General features: G+C 48.6%; 10 non-coding genes across 10 annotated transcripts; 8 read left to right on the forward strand and 2 right to left on the reverse strand.

Moving 5' to 3' along the window:
- Positions 1–166: 166 nt before the first annotated feature.
- Trnap-agg (transfer RNA proline (anticodon AGG)) lies at positions 167–238 on the reverse strand. The gene has a single exon. It is a non-coding gene; the product is annotated as a tRNA-Pro (tRNA).
- Positions 239–640: 402 nt separating this feature from the next.
- On the forward strand, positions 641–713 carry Trnav-cac (transfer RNA valine (anticodon CAC)). The gene has a single exon. It is a non-coding gene; the product is annotated as a tRNA-Val (tRNA).
- Positions 714–870: 157 nt separating this feature from the next.
- On the forward strand, positions 871–943 carry Trnav-aac (transfer RNA valine (anticodon AAC)). The gene has a single exon. It is a non-coding gene; the product is annotated as a tRNA-Val (tRNA).
- A 194-nt stretch (positions 944–1,137) lies between these two features.
- Positions 1,138–1,209, reverse strand: Trnap-agg (transfer RNA proline (anticodon AGG)). The gene has a single exon. It is a non-coding gene; the product is annotated as a tRNA-Pro (tRNA).
- Positions 1,210–1,611: 402 nt separating this feature from the next.
- Trnav-cac (transfer RNA valine (anticodon CAC)) lies at positions 1,612–1,684 on the forward strand. Its single transcript has one exon. It is a non-coding gene; the product is annotated as a tRNA-Val (tRNA).
- Positions 1,685–1,841: 157 nt separating this feature from the next.
- Positions 1,842–1,914, forward strand: Trnav-aac (transfer RNA valine (anticodon AAC)). The gene has a single exon. It is a non-coding gene; the product is annotated as a tRNA-Val (tRNA).
- Positions 1,915–8,227: 6,313 nt separating this feature from the next.
- Positions 8,228–8,300, forward strand: Trnav-cac (transfer RNA valine (anticodon CAC)). Its single transcript has one exon. It is a non-coding gene; the product is annotated as a tRNA-Val (tRNA).
- A 157-nt stretch (positions 8,301–8,457) lies between these two features.
- Trnav-aac (transfer RNA valine (anticodon AAC)) lies at positions 8,458–8,530 on the forward strand. The gene has a single exon. It is a non-coding gene; the product is annotated as a tRNA-Val (tRNA).
- Positions 8,531–14,547: 6,017 nt separating this feature from the next.
- Trnav-cac (transfer RNA valine (anticodon CAC)) lies at positions 14,548–14,620 on the forward strand. Its single transcript has one exon. It is a non-coding gene; the product is annotated as a tRNA-Val (tRNA).
- A 157-nt stretch (positions 14,621–14,777) lies between these two features.
- Trnav-aac (transfer RNA valine (anticodon AAC)) lies at positions 14,778–14,850 on the forward strand. The gene has a single exon. It is a non-coding gene; the product is annotated as a tRNA-Val (tRNA).
- The last annotated feature ends 3,559 nt before the right edge of the window (positions 14,851–18,409 follow it).

The following is an 18,409-nucleotide window of genomic DNA, read 5'->3' on the forward strand; positions in this document are numbered from 1 at the left end:
TAACATGCATCTGCTACCATCTGTACCCGAAACCTTCGTAATCGCCTTCACGCGTCGGACCCGAGTGTCAATTGCTCACATCGAATAAGAAATTCATTTGATATTGACGGCGAGCTTTTTGCGCTGACTCAGCCACTGACGTGCGATCAGTTTGCACAAAACGCTAGGGCTCGTCCGGGATTTGAACCCGGGACCTCCTGCACCCTAAGCAGGAATCATACCCCTAGACCAACGAGCCCTGTGACACGGCGAATGCCAATTATTCCAGTCCCTGGATGTCGTCCAGGGTGCCCTGAAAGTCTCGTGTACGCTGGCGGAATGGGGGCGGCGCGAATTCCCGCGGTCGGCGGCCTTCCTGGGCTATCGGTACCTTCATGTAGAGCTGCCGCTGGGCTCGCACTGCCTGCTGCTGAGAAAGTGATTGCTTTTGCTGATATGACTTGCAATAACGACTGCGCGAAGCGCCGCTATCTCGTTAGGGGTGCTACGGCAGACACCCTCTCGAGCACCCCGAAGACTTCTTGAGCCCTCGGCTGTGATGGGTTCCAGGCTGACAAAGGAACTGTCGTGTGTGCATTCGCGGACGAGAGAAAGTCTGAGGCAAGTTCGAGTGAACAAGGATGGACTCCTCGAGTCCGTCGTTTCCGTAGTGTAGCGGTTATCACGTCTGCTTCACACGCAGAAGGTCCCCGGTTCGATCCCGGGCGGGAACAGTATTTTCCTGCCTATGTCGTATTGTCCTCCAATGAGCCACGTCGTGTGTGGATCTGCTGCATGTCCCTTCGTTTGCAAGTACCACATTTATTGAATTTTTTAGTTACGATGGCAACATCACTATAAGTTGTCTGTGAAGTAAGGTGCACACAAGCAGTTTCCGTGGTGTAGCGGTTATCACGTCTGCCTAACACGCAGAAGGTCCCCGGTTCGATCCCGGGCGGAAACACTTTTTCATCACTTTAAGCAAGACGTACTAACATGCATCTGCTACCATCTGTACCCGAAACCTTCGTAATCGCCTTCACGCGTCGGACCCGAGTGTCAATTGCTCACATCGAATAAGAAATTCATTTGATATTGACGGCGAGCTTTTTGCGCTGACTCAGCCACTGACGTGCGATCAGTTTGCACAAAACGCTAGGGCTCGCCCGGGATTTGAACCCGGGACCTCCTGCACCCTAAGCAGGAATCATACCCCTAGACCAACGAGCCCTGTGACACGGCGAATGCCAATTATTCCAGTCCCTCGATGTCGTCCAGGGTGCCCTGAAAGTCTCGTGTACGCTGGCGGAATGGGGGCGGCGCGAATTCCCGCGGTCGGCGGCCTTCCTGGGCTATTGGTACCTTCATGTAGAGCTGCCGCTGGGCTCGCACTGCCTGCTGCTGAGAAAGTGATTGCTTTTGCTGATATGACTTGCAATAACGACTGCGCGAAGCGCCGCTATCTCGTTAGGGGTGCTACGGCAGACACCCTCTCGAGCACCCCGAAGACTTCTTGAGCCCTCGGCTGTGATGGGTTCCTGGCTGACTAAGGAACTGGCGTGTGTGCATTCGCGGACGAGAGAAAGTCTGAGGCAAGTTCGAGTGAACAACGATGGACTCCTCGGGTCCGTCGTTTCCGTAGTGTAGCGGTTATCACGTCTGCTTCACACGCAGAAGGTCCCCGGTTCGATCCCGGGCGGGAACAGTATTTTCCTGCCTATGTCGTATTGTCCTCCAATGAGCCACGTCGTGTGTGGATCTGCTGCATGTCCCTTCGTTTGCAAGTACCACATTTATTGAATTTTTTAGTTACGATGGCAACATCACTATAAGTTGTCTGTGAAGTAAGGTGCACACAAGCAGTTTCCGTGGTGTAGCGGTTATCACGTCTGCCTAACACGAAGAAGGTCCCCGGTTCGATCCCGGGTGGAAACACTTTTTCATCACTTTAAGCAAGACGTACTAACATGCATCTGCTACCATCTGTACCCGAAACCTTCGTAATCGCCTTCACGCGTCGGACCCGAGTGTCAATTGCTCACATCGAATAAGAAATTCATTTGATATTGACGGCGAGCTTTTTGCGCTGACTCAGCCACTGACGTGCGATCAGTTTGCACAAAACGCTAGGGCTCGTCCGGGATTTGAACCCGGGACCTCCTGCACCCTAAGCAGGAATCATACCCCTTTTTTTTTTTTTTTTTTTTTCTTAGACCTTTGGTACACCCTGTTAAACAAACGGAAAAATGAAGCCGGTACAATTGGAGAGCGATCCGCCTTCACCAACATGCATAAGCAATTCATTAATAGTTTATATATATATTTGAATTACAAAAAACTAATAATAAAAAAAATTGCATGGCGCGAGATTCGATCCGCCGACCCTCGGGTCACGAACCCAAGCGCTTACCGTTTTTTTTTTTTTTTTTTTAGCAGTCCAACGCCTTAACCACTTTTTTTTTTTTTTTTTTTTTTTTTTTTTTTTTTTTTTATAAATGCCTGCAATTCAGTCTCAGCTCATTATGAGCAAATGAAAGCGTAATTATTATTCCTCTAACAAATATGTCTATTGAAAAAAAAAAAATATTAAGGAAACATCCACAACACAGCCACTTCAAAAGAAGTACACTACTGAAATTAAAATCCTAAAACATGACTATATAATGTAGACTGCTTTGTGAAATAAAGATTAAAAAAAAAAAAACAAAAAAAAACACGGAATCTTCAGTCCTGGTGTAGAGAAGAAACATACATAAAGGCGGCAAATCCAGAAACAGTATAAAAGAAAATGGCTCACACAGGTGACCTTAGCCAACACCCTCTCTTTCAAATGTCAGGCTAAGCATATTGGCAAAATCATCTCGGAGGCCTGGCAATCGCAAGCGCTGCCAGTAAGCAGTAAGCATGTACTGCCGAAACGCTAGGTGTCCATCCTCTTCATGACAACTGTTGACAAAATGTACGAAATGGCCAATCAACCACATGACGGTATGGAGCTTCGTTCGCGGAAAAAAGGAAGAATCGGGCCGGACGATGATGTCAATAGTATAAGCGGCTTCAGCAGACCTAGTGACAAAGGCAAGTTGTTTCCTGAGCCAACGCCAATTAGCAAGGTGCCCACAGCAGGTGAATCGATGTTCAAGGGTATCCACGAGACCACACCGAGTACAGGTGTCCGTGTCAGAAAGACCAATACGGTGCAGTCGTACATTGGTGGGAACCAAATTATTTATTACCCTATACCACGTGGACGCCACGGCCATAGAGTGGATCGGCAGACTAACATTCTTCCAGACGTTCCTCCAGGACACAGATGGAGACGCCAGTTCTATTGGATTGGGACCGGCCAGCCCCTCCCAGCGGGCAATCAAGCCCTTGGTCGTTGGCACCGGTCGCCGCAAGAAGACGTCACCGAGGTAACTCACCGCAATGTAAAATTCCCGAATGTGTTTCAACTTAAAATTTAGGCGTCCGACATCGACAGGTGGAGCAAGGCTCGCCGGACGCACAACAGTAAAAAGCCTGGATGTAATCGAAGTCACTTCTTGCGTAACAATTAGAGTCGTTCGGCGGACGTACAAAGCAGACGCCTTGCGAGTAATGTCAGAGAGGCCCAAGCCTCCGGAGATACGCGGTTTCGTCATTACCTCGTAACGTAACTTGAATAGATGGCCCTTCCATATAAACCTGCTAGACAATTGGCGCAACCTTTTCGCCACCATCATGGGAAGTGGGAACAGCTGAGCAACATAATAAGCTTTACATAGAACGTAGGTGTCTAAAATTCTGACTTTTTGCAAAATGGTAGCAGAGCGCTGCTCATGGACCATCAGAGCCCCCTGTATCTTCTCGGTGACAGATTTCCAATTGAGAGCCGCCATTTTTAGAGGACACCGATCAATGATAATCCCCAAGGACGTATGGCGATCGACAACAGTGGCCCAAGGGACGTCAGCATCGCGAAATCCTCGAATATCAAGGAACTTACATTTACCCTGATTGAGACGCGCTCCAGAGACACGACAGTATGCATCAACTGCCCCTTTCAACAACGGGATATCATCACGTTGACGGAGGAGAACAACGACATCATCCGCATATGCCTTAACCGAGAGCTTCCCACCAGAGAGGGACATACCCTGAAGCTTGAGAGCAATAGTCCGAAGCAGCGGTTCCAGGGACAATACGAATAAAGACATAGAGAGCGGACTACCCTGAGGCACTCCGCGGCGGATAGCAATGGGCGGCGTCAGCTGCCCATTGACTGACACCCGAGCTGTTATTCCCCTATACAAATTGCCAAGAACACCACGTGATGAAGCGTTAAAACCTATTGTACCTAAAACACGATCTAAAAACACATGACTGACGTGATCAAAAGCCTTATGAAAATCAAGGAAGGCAAAGGCACAATGTACGTTTGTAACCGCCGCAACCGAGACAACATCCCGATATTCGGCTACTGGTGTCAGAATAGATCTATCATGAAAACAACATTGATGTGCACCAATCACACCCCGAAGCAGAGAGGACAACCGGCTATTGAGCGCTCTAGCAGCTGTCTTGTAGTCAAAATTCAGCAATGTGAGCGAACGAAGATTGGCAGCAGATAAACGACCAGAAGACTTCGGAATTAAAACAATTTTCCCTACTTTAAAATCGGCAGGCACATCCATCCCCCTGACAATCTCATTTAAAATCTGCGTAAAAATGCCACCCAAAAGAGGCCAAAAACGGAGATAAAATTCTTTAGGCAGGCCGTCTGGACCCGGCGATTTACTGGACGGAGAGCGAGCAATAAAATCGAAAACCTCATCTACCTGGAACTCCCGGAGAAATTCGCCGTTCGCGTCAGGCGCGATCGTCGCAGTTAGATCCCCAAAGACATCGTCCGAAAGAGACTCACCAGAATCATCGGCAGAATAGAGACTAGTGTAATACTGGTGAAGAGCACGAACCATTTCCTCCTGTGCAATAAGCTGTCGCCCATCATCCACCGTAAGAGAAGAGATGAAGGAGCGACGACGACGAGTGTGATGCCGTAGCAGGTGGTACAAGGATGTCAGTTCACCTTCAACAAGAGAGTGAGGTTTCGACTTAACTCGCAGACCATCCATCTGTCGTCGTTTAAGGCTCAAGAGCTTGGCTTTAATACGACGAACATCATGGATCCGCAGAGGAGAGGTACCCGCTGCGTCAGATAGTTCACGCAGGACAGAGTAGTAATATTCATACGTGTTCTTAAAATCACGCGCCCTTGCAGCACAGTAAAAAATCAAAGTCTGACGAATCTTGGGCTTGGCAAACGCAGTCCACCAAACCAGCAAGGAGGGGTATCGCGGGTCAGAGCGAAGACATCGCTCCCACACGCCACTTATAACATCATCCATAGCACTGTCGGCAAGGTGGGAAACATTTAACATCCACTGGGAACGATAAAGTTTTGCAGGTTGGTGACTAAGATTTACAGTTGCAGTAAAAGCACAATGGTCAGAAAAACTAGTAGGAATAACATCGACAGAAAGAATTTTATCACATAAAAAATCAGATAAATAGAGTCTGTCGAGTCTACTGCATGAGGACGCGGTAAAAAACGTATATTTCACCAGGGTTGGATATTTGTGTTCCCAAACATCACGCAGATGCATCGTACGAACTAAGTCATGTAAATCACGGCAATAATTAAAATTGGGGGACTGGTCTTCAGGGCGTAAAACACAATTAAAATCGCCTCCGAGCAGGAGACTCCGAGGACTCTGGCGCAAAAGATAAATAAGCTCTTCTTTATAAAAGCGCGATCGAGCCACAGTGTGACCCGAACCAGAGGGGGCATACAAAACAACGAGGCGGAGATCAAAAAGACGACAACCAATCCCACGGCCAGAGTCAAGGAATTCAATGTCAGTAATAGGAATGCCCTCTCGAAAGAAAAGAGCAGTTCCTGTTGAATATTCCGGCGCGACATTAAAAACAGTTTGAAATCCAGGTAGAGAGAGATCAGAAAACAACACTTCCTGCAAGAACACTACGTCCGCACAGGCGTCGTAAATAAACTGCCGCAAAGAGGCAATGCGAACGTCGGACTCAATACGGTTAAGATTTAAGGTAAGAAAGGTGTATGCTTGAACCATAGAGAGAAAAGCGAGAAAGGAAATCACCTACACCGACGCACCAACGTCACAGTCCATAGCAGGGGAGACGGAGGCATCCGAGGGAGGGGGACTGGTACCCCGTTCCGCGGATCCCTTACGCTTCGGTTTTTTACGAACAGCATTAACGTTCGGCTGAACGCGTAACTTGCGTCGGCTGACGGGCAAGGAAGCTTCAGCCGCCGGTGACGTAGGAGGGTCAAGTTCTGTATCCGACACCACCCGCGCCGGTCCACATGCGGGATCCGGGGTCGCGGGGGGAAACTCCGACAAAACGGAATGGTCAACACTTACACTAGCTTCCGGCAAACATGGACTGCACGGAGGCGAATCGTGAGCAGGAAGGTCCGAGGCCGCAAAGTTGGACGGAAGCGGAGCAGCTCCGCTGGCAGAGGTATGGGGCAGCGAAGCAGGAAGTTGTCGCGGCTCCACTTGTTGTGACATCGAAGTCGGTTCGGAAGACGGCGCCAACAGGCCCGACCGACGATCCGACTCGAGAGAAGCTGCGTCGGAGGCCGGAGGGGCGCCAGCAGCCGCCACCGTAACCGTTACCTCAGGAGAGCAGGGAGCAGCTACAGTACACAGTGGCTCGGAGGATGCCGGTCGCTCGGACTGGGGCATCTCAGGGAGATCCTCATCCGTACTATTTCCATCGTGTGGGCGACGCCTCTTATTATTCAAAAGTGGCACACCCACCTGAGGGACAGACGGAACAACATCAGATTTAGCACGCAAAGGAGGAAATTCTGTGTCAGGGGTGCGCAAAACATGTGGCGGGGCGCTACTACCACTGGACTGTGCTACACCAAGAGCAGAACCACCTGCAACGAGGTCAGCGACCGTTAACTTGCGACGCTGTTCGAGAGAGTTTTTTAAAACAAAAACCCTCCGCGGACAGTCGGTACGCACGTGACCACTTTCATTGCACAAAAAACAGGTGCCAACCTGACCACTATATGTTACATGGACACGATATCCACCGATCTGCAGGTGAGATGGAATATTCTGCTTAACGTGCATTTCGACTGAACGAATACCACTGTAACATTGCAGGCGATGTTGGCTTGACCAGCGTTCAAGGCGAATGCTCTTTACATCACCATACTTTTGTAGACCCTCCTTAAGATAGACATTATCCACCTCCGGTGGAAGGTTGTAAACACGAACATTGGTATACGTGATGGAAGCATTGGAAAGCAGCACGGTACTTACAGAATCATCCCGATGCCGAAAGAGAACTTGATGACCATATTTAGAAAGAATTTTATCAACCTGAAGTGGGTCCATAAACTTAACAAAGAAAACATACAGTTCTGTATCAAAATAAGCAGTATGCACCTGATCCGAATGAACACCAAAGGTATCTACCAACCAATCATGAATCTCAAGGGAACTAGGTTGCACATGGCGGGTTGACTTGTCAAAAGTAAAACTAACTGTAGCCTGACGAGGAATAACCTGGGACGACATTTTCAAAATATGCGGTCGAAACCGCTACACACAACACACTGAAATAAGGACAGAAAGTAACACAAGGTACTAAACAACGACGGAGAAACACTCACAGAAGTTGCAACACAACACGTAAACAAAAGCTATAGTCCACTATACGTAACGCTACGGCGAAGCGGAAGACTAGGCACGTCCACACTGCACGGCGTCTAAAGCGGAACTAACTACCCCTAGACCAACGAGCCCTGTGACACGGCGAATGCCAATTATTACAGTCCCTCGATATCGTCCAGGGTGCCCTGGAAGTCTCGTGTACGCTGGCGGGATGGGGGCGGCGCGAATTCCCGCGGTCGGCGGCCTTCCTGGGCTATTGGTACCTTCATGTAGAGCTGCCGCTGGGCTCGCACTGCCTGCTGCTGAGAAAGTGATTGCTTTTGCTGATATGACTTGCAATAACGACTGCGCGAAACGCCGCTATCTCGTTAGGGGTGCTACGGCAGACACCCTCTCGAGCACCCCGAAGACTTCTTGAGCCCTCGGCTGTGATGGGTTCCAGGCTGACAAAGGAACTGTCGTGTGTGCATTCGCGGACGAGAGAAAGTCTGAGGCAAGTTCGAGTGAACAAGGATGGACTCCTCAGGTCCGTCGTTTCCGTAGTGTAGCGGTTATCACGTCTGCTTCACACGCAGAAGGTCCCCGGTTCGGTCCCGGGCGGGAACAGTATTTTCCTGCCTATGTCGTATTGTCCTCCAATGAGCCACGTCGTGTGTGGATCTGCTGCATGTCCCTTCGTTTGCAAGTACCACATTTATTGAATTTTTTAGTTACGATGGCAACATCACTATAAGTTGTCTGTGAAGTAAGGTGCACACAAGCAGTTTCTGTGGTGTAGCGGTTATCACGTCTGCCTAACACGCGGAAGGTCCCCGGTTCGATCCCGGGCGGAAACACTTTTTCATCACTTTAAGCAAGACGTACTAACATGCATCTGCTACCATCTGTACCCGAAACCTTCGTAATCGCCTTCACGCGTCGGACCCGAGTGTCAATTGCTCACATCGAATAAGAAATTCATTTGATATTGACGGCGAGCTTTTTGCGCTGACTCAGCCACTGACGTGCGATCAGTTTGCACAAAACGCTAGGGCTCGTCCGGGATTTGAACCCGGGACCTCCTGCACCCTAAGCAGGAATCATACCCCTTTTTTTTTTTTTTTTTTTTTAAGTGCCTGCAATTCAGTCTCAGCTCATTATGAGCAAATGAAAGCGTAATTATTATTCCTCTAACAAATATATCTATTGAAAAAAAAATATTAAGGAGCATCCACAACACAGCCACTTCAAAAGAAGTACACTACTGAAATTAAAATCCTAAAACATGACTATATAATGTAGACTGCTTTGTGAAATAAAGATTAAAGAAAAAAAAAAAAAACGGAAACTTCAGTCCTGGTGTAGAGAAGAAACATACATAAAGGCGGCAAATCCAGAAACAGTATAAAAGAAAATGGCTCACACAGGTGACCTTAGCCAACACCCTCTCTTTCAAATGTCAGGCTAAGCATATTGGCAAAGTCATCTCGGAGGCCTGGCAATCGCAAGCGCTGCCAGTAAGCAGTAAGCATGTACTGCCGAAACGCTAGGTGTCCATCCTCTTCATGACAACTGTTGACAAAATGTACGAAATGGCCAATCAACCACATGACGGTATGGAGCTTCGTTCGCGGAAAAAAGGAAGAATCGGGCCGGACGATGATGTCAATAGTATAAGCGGCTTCAGCAGACCTAGTGACAAAGGCAAGTTGTTTCCTGAGCCAACGCCAATTAGCAAGGTGCCCACAGCATGTGAATCGATGTTCAAGGGTATCCACGAGACCACACCGAGTACAGGTGTCCGTGTCAGAAAGACCAATACGGTGCAGTCGTACATTGGTGGGAACCAAATTATTTATTACCCTATACCACGTGGACGCCACGGCCATAGAGTGGATCGGCAGACTAACATTCTTCCAGACGTTCCTCCAGGACACAGATGGAGACGCCAGTTCTATTGGATTGGGACCGGCCAGCCCCTCCCAGCGGGCAATCAAGCCCTTGGTCGTTGGCACCGGTCGCCGCAAGAAGACGTCACCGAGGTAACTCACCGCAATGTAAAATTCCCGAATGTGTTTCAACTTAAAATTTAGGCGTCCGACATCGACAGGTGGAGCAAGGCTCGCCGGACGCATAACAGTAAAAAGCCTGGATGTAATCGAAGTCACTTCTTGCGTAACAATTAGAGTCGTTCGGCGGACGTACAAAGCAGACGCCTTGCGAGTAATGTCAGAGAGGCCCAAGCCTCCGGAGAGACGCGGTTTCGTCATTACCTCGTAACGTAACTTGAATAGATGGCCCTTCCATATAAACCTGCTAGACAATTGGCGCAACCTTTTCGCCACCATCATGGGAAGTGGGAACAGCTGAGCAACATAATAAGCTTTACATAGAACGTAGGTGTCTAAAATTCTGACTTTTTGCAAAATGGTAGCAGAGCGCTGCTCATGGACCATCAGAGCCCCCTGTATCTTCTCGGTGACAGATTTCCAATTGAGAGCCGCCATTTTTAGAGGACACCGATCAATGATAATCCCCAAGGACGTATGGCGATCGACAAAAGTGGCCCAAGGGACATCAGCATCGCGAAATCCTCGAATATCAAGGAACTTACATTTACCCTGATTGAGACGCGCTCCAGAGACTCGACAGTATGCATCAACTGCCCCTTTCAACAACGGGATATCATCACGTTGACGGAGGAGAACAACGACATCATCCGCATATGCCTTAACCGAGAGCTTCCCACCAGAGAGGGACATACCCTGAAGCTTGAGAGCAATAGTCCGAAGCAGCGGTTCCAGGGACAATACGAATAAAGACATAGAGAGCGGACTACCCTGAGGCACTCCGCGGCGGATAGCAATGGGCGGCGTCAGCTGCCCATTGACTGACACCCGAGCTGTTATTCCCCTATACAAATTGCCAAGAACACCACGTGATGAAGCGTTAAAACCTATTGTACCTAAAACACGATCTAAAAACACATGACTGACGTGATCAAAAGCCTTATGAAAATCAAGGAAGGCAAAGGCACAATGTACGTTTGTAACCGCCGCAACCGAGACAACATCCCGATATTCGGCTACTGGTGTCAGAATAGATCTATCATGAAAACAACATTGATGTGCACCAATCACACCCCGAAGCAGAGAGGACAACCGGCTATTGAGCGCTCTAGCAGCTGTCTTGTAGTCAAAATTCAGCAATGTGAGCGGACGAAGATTGGCAGCAGATAAACGACCAGAAGACTTCGGAATTAAAACAATTTTCCCTACTTTAAAATCGGCAGGCACATCCATCCCCCTGACAATCTCATTTAAAATCTGCGTAAAAATGCCACCCAAAAGAGGCCAAAAACGGAGATAAAATTCTTTAGGCAGGCCGTCTGGACCCGGCGATTTACTGGACGGAGAGCGAGCAATAAAATCGAAAACCTCATCTACCTGGAACTCCCGGAGAAATTCGCCGTTCGCGTCAGGCGCGATCGTCGCAGTTAGATCCCCAAAGACATCGTCCGAAAGAGACTCACCAGAATCATCGGCAGAATAGAGACTAGTGTAATACTGGTGAAGAGCACGAACCATTTCCTCCTGTGCAATAAGCTGTCGCCCATCATCCACCGTAAGAGAAGAGATGAAGGAGCGACGACGACGAGTGTGATGCCGTAGCAGGTGGTACAAGGATGTCAGTTCACCTTCAACAAGAGAGTGAGGTTTCGACTTAACTCGCAGACCATCCATCTGTCGTCGTTTAAGGCTCAAGAGCTTGGCTTTAATACGACGAACATCATGGATCCGCAGAGGAGAGGTACCCGCTGCGTCAGATAGTTCACGCAGGACAGAGTAGTAATATTCATACGTGTTCTTAAAATCACGCGCCCTTGCAGCACAGTAAAAAATCAAAGTCTGACGAATCTTGGGCTTGGCAAACGCAGTCCACCAAACCAGCAAGGAGGGGTATCGCGGGTCAGAGCGAAGACATCGCTCCCACACGCCACTTATAACATCATCCATAGCACTGTCGGCAAGGTGGGAAACATTTAACATCCACTGGGAACGATAAAGTTTTGCAGGTTGGTGACTAAGATTTACAGTTGCAGTAAAAGCACAATGGTCAGAAAAACTAGTAGGAATAACATCGACAGAAAGAATTTTATCACATAAAAAATCAGATAAATAGAGTCTGTCGAGTCTACTGCATGAGGACGCGGTAAAAAACGTATATTTCACCAGGGTTGGATATTTGTGTTCCCAAACATCACGCAGATGCATCGTACGAACTAAGTCATGTAAATCACGGCAATAATTAAAATTGGGGGACTGGTCTTCAGGGCGTAAAACACAATTAAAATCGCCTCCGAGCAGGAGACTCCGAGGACTCTGGCGCAAAAGATAAATAAGCTCTTCTTTATAAAAGCGCGATCGAGCCACAGTGTGACCCGAACCAGAGGGGGCATACAAAACAACGAGGCGGAGATCAAAAAGACGACAACCAATCCCACGGCCAGAGTCAAGGAATTCAATGTCAGTAATAGGAATGCCCTCTCGAAAGAAAAGAGCAGTTCCTGTTGAATATTCCGGCGCGACATTAAAAACAGTTTGAAATCCAGGTAGAGAGAGATCAGAAAACAACACTTCCTGCAAGAACACTACGTCCGCACAGGCGTCGTAAATAAACTGCCGCAAAGAGGCAATGCGAACGTCGGACTCAATACGGTTAAGATTTAAGGTAAGAAAGGTGTATGCTTGAACCATAGAGAGAAAAGCGAGAAAGGAAATCACCTACACCGACGCACCAACGTCACAGTCCATAGCAGGGGAGACGGAGGCATCCGAGGGAGGGGGACTGGTACCCCGTTCCGCGGATCCCTTACGCTTCGGTTTTTTACGAACAGCATTAACGTTCGGCTGAACGCGTAACTTGCGTCGGCTGACGGGCAAGGAAGCTTCAGCCGCCGGTGACGTAGGAGGGTCAAGTTCTGTATCCGACACCACCCACGCCGGTCCACATGCGGGATCCGGGGTCGCGGGGGGAAACTCCGACAAAACGGAATGGTCAACACTTACACTAGCTTCCGGCAAACATGGACTGCACGGAGGCGAATCGTGAGCAGGAAGGTCCGAGGCCGCAAAGTTGGACGGAAGCGGAGCAGCTCCGCTGGCAGAGGTATGGGGCAGCGAAGCAGGAAGTTGTCGCGGCTCCACTTGTTGTGACATCGAAGTCGGTTCGGAAGACGGCGCCAACAGGCCCGACCGACGATCCGACTCGAGAGAAGCTGCGTCGGAGGCCGGAGGGGCGCCAGCAGCCGCCACCGTAACCGTTACCTCAGGAGAGCAGGGAGCAGCTACAGTACACAGTGGCTCGGAGGATGCCGGTCGCTCGGACTGGGGCATCTCAGGGAGATCCTCATCCGTACTATTTCCATCGTGTGGGCGACGCCTCTTATTATTCAAAAGTGGCACACCCACCTGAGGGACAGACGGAACAACATCAGATTTAGCACGCAAAGGAGGAAATTCTGTGTCAGGGGTGCGCAAAACATGTGGCGGGGCGCTACTACCACTGGACTGTGCTACACCAAGAGCAGAACCACCTGCAACGAGGTCAGCGACCGTTAACTTGCGACGCTGTTCGAGAGAGTTTTTTAAAACAAAAACCCTCCGCGGACAGTCGGTACGCACGTGACCACTTTCATTGCACAAAAAACAGGTGCCAACCTGACCACTATATGTTACATGGACACGATATCCACCGATCTGCAGGTGAGATGGAATATTCTGCTTAACGTGCATTTCGACTGAACGAATACCACTGTAACATTGCAGGCGATGTTGGCTTGACCAGCGTTCAAGGCGAATGCTCTTTACATCACCATACTTTTGTAGACCCTCCTTAAGATAGACATTATCCACCTCCGGTGGAAGGTTGTAAACACGAACATTGGTATACGTGATGGAAGCATTGGAAAGCAGCACGGTACTTACAGAATCATCCCGATGCCGAAAGAGAACTTGATGACCATATTTAGAAAGAATTTTATCAACCTGAAGTGGGTCCATAAACTTAACAAAGAAAACATACAGTTCTGTATCAAAATAAGCAGTATGCACCTGATCCGAATGAACACCAAAGGTATCTACCAACCAATCATGAATCTCAAGGGAACTAGGTTGCACATGGCGGGTTGACTTGTCAAAAGTAAAACTAACTGTAGCCTGACGAGGAATAACCTGGGACGACATTTTCAAAATATGCGGTCGAAACCGCTACACACAACACACTGAAATAAGGACAGAAAGTAACACAAGGTACTAAACAACGACGGAGAAACACTCACAGAAGTTGCAACACAACACGTAAACAAAAGCTATAGTCCACTATACGTAACGCTACGGCGAAGCGGAAGACTAGGCACGTCCACACTGCACGGCGTCTAAAGCGGAACTAACTACCCCTAGACCAACGAGCCCTGTGACACGGCGAATGCCAATTATTACAGTCCCTCGATATCGTCCAGGGTGCCCTGGAAGTCTCGTGTACGCTGGCGGGATGGGGGCGGCGCGAATTCCCGCGGTCGGCGGCCTTCCTGGGCTATTGGTACCTTCATGTAGAGCTGCCGCTGGGCTCGCACTGCCTGCTGCTGAGAAAGTGATTGCTTTTGCTGATATGACTTGCAATAACGACTGCGCGAAACGCCGCTATCTCGTTAGGGGTGCTACGGCAGACACCCTCTCGAGCACCCCGAAGACTTCTTGAGCCCTCGGCTGTGATGGGTTCCAGGCTGACAAAGGAACTGTCGTGTGTGCATTCGCGGACGAGAGAAAGTCTGAGGCAAGTTCGAGTGAACAAGGATGGACTCCTCAGGTCCGTCGTTTCCGTAGTGTAGCGGTTATCACGTCTGCTTCACACGCAGAAGGTCCCCGGTTTGGTCCCGGGCGGGAACAGTATTTTCCTGCCTATGTCGTATTGTCCTCCAATGAGCCACGTCGTGTGTGGATCTGCTGCATGTCCCTTCGTTTGCAAGTACCACATTTATTGAATTTTTTAGTTACGATGGCAACATCACTATAAGTTGTCTGTGAAGTAATGTGCACACAAGCAGTTTCCGTGGTGTAGCGGTTATCACGTCTGCCTAACACGCAGAAGGTCCCCGGTTCGATCCCGGGCGGAAACACTTTTTCATCACTTTAAGCAAGACGTACTAACATGCATCTGCTACCATCTGTACCCGAAACCTTCGTAATCGCCTTCACGCGTCGGACCCGAGTGTCAATTGCTCACATCGAATAAGAAATTCATTTGATATTGACGGCGAGCTTTTTGCGCTGACTCAGCCACTGACGTGCGATCAGTTTGCACAACACGCTAGGGCTCGTCCGGGATTTGAACCCGGGACCTCCTGCACCCTAAGCAGGAATCATACTCCCTTTTTTTTTTTTTTTTTTTTTTTTTTAAATGCCTGCAATTCAGTCTCAGCTCATTATGAGCAAATGAAAGCGTAATTATTATTCCTCTAACAAATATATCTATTGAAAAAAAAATATTAAGGAGCATCCACAACACAGCCACTTCAAAAGAAGTATACTACTGAAATTAAAATCCTAAAACATGACTATATAATGTAGACTGCTTTGTGAAATAAAGATTAAAGAAAAAAAAAAAAAAAACGGAAACTTCAGTCCTGGTGTAGAGAAGAAACATACATAAAGGCGGCAAATCCAGAAACAGTATAAAAGAAAATGGCTCACACAGGTGACCTTAGCCAACACCCTCTCTTTCAAATGTCAGGCTAAGCATATTGGCAAAGTCATCTCGGAGGCCTGGCAATCGCAAGCGCTGCCAGTAAGCAGTAAGCATGTACTGCCGAAACGCTAGGTGTCCATCCTCTTCATGACAACTGTTGACAAAATGTACGAAATGGCCAATCAACCACATGACGGTATGGAGCTTCGTTCGCGGAAAAAAGGAAGAATCGGGCCGGACGATGATGTCAATAGTATAAGCGGCTTCAGCAGACCTAGTGACAAAGGCAAGTTGTTTCCTGAGCCAACGCCAATTAGCAAGGTGCCCACAGCATGTGAATCGATGTTCAAGGGTATCCACGAGACCACACCGAGTACAGGTGTCCGTGTCAGAAAGACCAATACGGTGCAGTCGTACATTGGTGGGAACCAAATTATTTATTACCCTATACCACGTGGACGCCACGGCCATAGAGTGGATCGGCAGACTAACATTCTTCCAGACGTTCCTCCAGGACACAGATGGAGACGCCAGTTCTATTGGATTGGGACCGGCCAGCCCCTCCCAGCGGGCAATCAAGCCCTTGGTCGTTGGCACCGGTCGCCGCAAGAAGACGTCACCGAGGTAACTCACCGCAATGTAAAATTCCCGAATGTGTTTCAACTTAAAATTTAGGCGTCCGACATCGACAGGTGGAGCAAGGCTCGCCGGACGCATAACAGTAAAAAGCCTGGATGTAATCGAAGTCACTTCTTGCGTAACAATTAGAGTCGTTCGGCGGACGTACAAAGCAGACGCCTTGCGAGTAATGTCAGAGAGGCCCAAGCCTCCGGAGAGACGCGGTTTCGTCATTACCTCGTAACGTAACTTGAATAGATGGCCCTTCCATATAAACCTGCTAGACAATTGGCGCAACCTTTTCGCCACCATCATGGGAAGTGGGAACAGCTGAGCAACATAATAAGCTTTACATAGAACGTAGGTGTCTAAAATTCTGACTTTTTGCAAAATGGTAGCAGAGCGCTGCTCATGGACCATCAGAGCCCCCTGTATCTTCTCGGTGACAGATTTCCAATTGAGAGCCGCCATTTTTAGAGGACACCGATCAATGATAATCCCCAAGGACGTATGGCGATCGACAAAAGTGGCCCAAGGGACATCAGCATCGCGAAATCCTCGAATATCAAGGAACTTACATTTACCCTGATTGAGACGCGCTCCAGAGACTCGACAGTATGCATCAACTGCCCCTTTCAACAACGGGATATCATCACGTTGACGGAGGAGAACAACGACATCATCCGCATATGCCTTAACCGAGAGCTTCCCACCAGAGAGGGACATACCCTGAAGCTTGAGAGCAATAGTCCGAAGCAGCGGTTCCAGGGACAATACGAATAAAGACATAGAGAGCGGACTACCCTGAGGCACTCCGCGGCGGATAGCAATGGGCGGCGTCAGCTGCCCATTGACTGACACCCGAGCTGTTATTCCCCTATACAAATTGCCAAGAACACCACGTGATGAAGCGTTAAAACCTATTGTACCTAAAACACGATCTAAAAACACATGACTGACGTGATCAAAAGCCTTATGAAAATCAAGGAAGGCAAAGGCACAATGTACGTTTGTAACCGCCGCAACCGAGACAACATCCCGATATTCGGCTACTGGTGTCAGAATAGATCTATCATGAAAACAACATTGATGTGCACCAATCACACCCCGAAGCAGAGAGGACAACCGGCTATTGAGCGCTCTAGCAGCTGTCTTGTAGTCAAAATTCAGCAATGTGAGCGGACGAAGATTGGCAGCAGATAAACGACCAGAAGGCTTCGGAATTAAAACAATTTTCCCTACTTTAAAATCGGCAGGCACATCCATCCCCCTGACAATCTCATTTAAAATCTGCGTAAAAATGCCACCCAAAAGAGGCCAAAAACGGAGATAAAATTCTTTAGGCAGGCCGTCTGGACCCGGCGATTTACTGGACGGAGAGCGAGCAATAAAATCGAAAACCTCATCTACCTGGAACTCCCGGAGAAATTCGCCGTTCGCGTCAGGCGCGATCGTCGCAGTTAGATCCCCAAAGACATCGTCCGAAAGAGACTCACCAGAATCATCGGCAGAATAGAGACTAGTGTAATACTGGTGAAGAGCACGAACCATTTCCTCCTGTGCAATAAGCTGTCGCCCATCATCCACCGTAAGAGAAGAGATGAAGGAGCGACGACGACGAGTGTGATGCCGTAGCAGGTGGTACAAGGATGTCAGTTCACCTTCAACAAGAGAGTGAGGTTTCGACTTAACTCGCAGACCATCCATCTGTCGTCGTTTAAGGCTCAAGAGCTTGGCTTTAATACGACGAACATCATGGATCCGCAGAGGAGAGGTACCCGCTGCGTCAGATAGTTCACGCAGGACAGAGTAGTAATATTCATACGTGTTCTTAAAATCACGCGCCCTTGCAGCACAGTAAAAAATCAAAGTCTGACGAATCTTGGGCTTGGCAAACGCAGTCCACCAAACCAGCAAGGAGGGGTATCGCGGGTCAGAGCGAAGACATCGCTCCCACACGCCACTTATAACATCATCCATAGCACTGTCGGCAAGGTGGGAAACATTTAACATCCACTGGGAACGATAAAGTTTTGCAGGTTGGTGACTAAGATTTACAGTTGCAGTAAAAGCACAATGGTCAGAAAAACTAGTAGGAATAACATCGACAGAAAGAATTTTATCACATAAAAAATCAGATAAATAGAGTCTGTCGAGTCTACTGCATGAGGACGCGGTAAAAAACGTATATTTCACCAGGGTTGGATATTTGTGTTCCCAAACATCACGCAGATGCATCGTACGAACTAAGTCATGTAAATCACGGCAATAATTAAAATTGGGGGACTGGTCTTCAGGGCGTAAAACACAATTAAAATCGCCTCCGAGCAGGAGACTCCGAGGACTCTGGCGCAAAAGATAAATAAGCTCTT

This window comes from Schistocerca serialis, chromosome 2, assembly GCF_023864345.2.
Source record: "Schistocerca serialis cubense isolate TAMUIC-IGC-003099 chromosome 2, iqSchSeri2.2, whole genome shotgun sequence".
Taxonomy (NCBI): Eukaryota; Metazoa; Arthropoda; class Insecta; order Orthoptera; family Acrididae; genus Schistocerca; species Schistocerca serialis.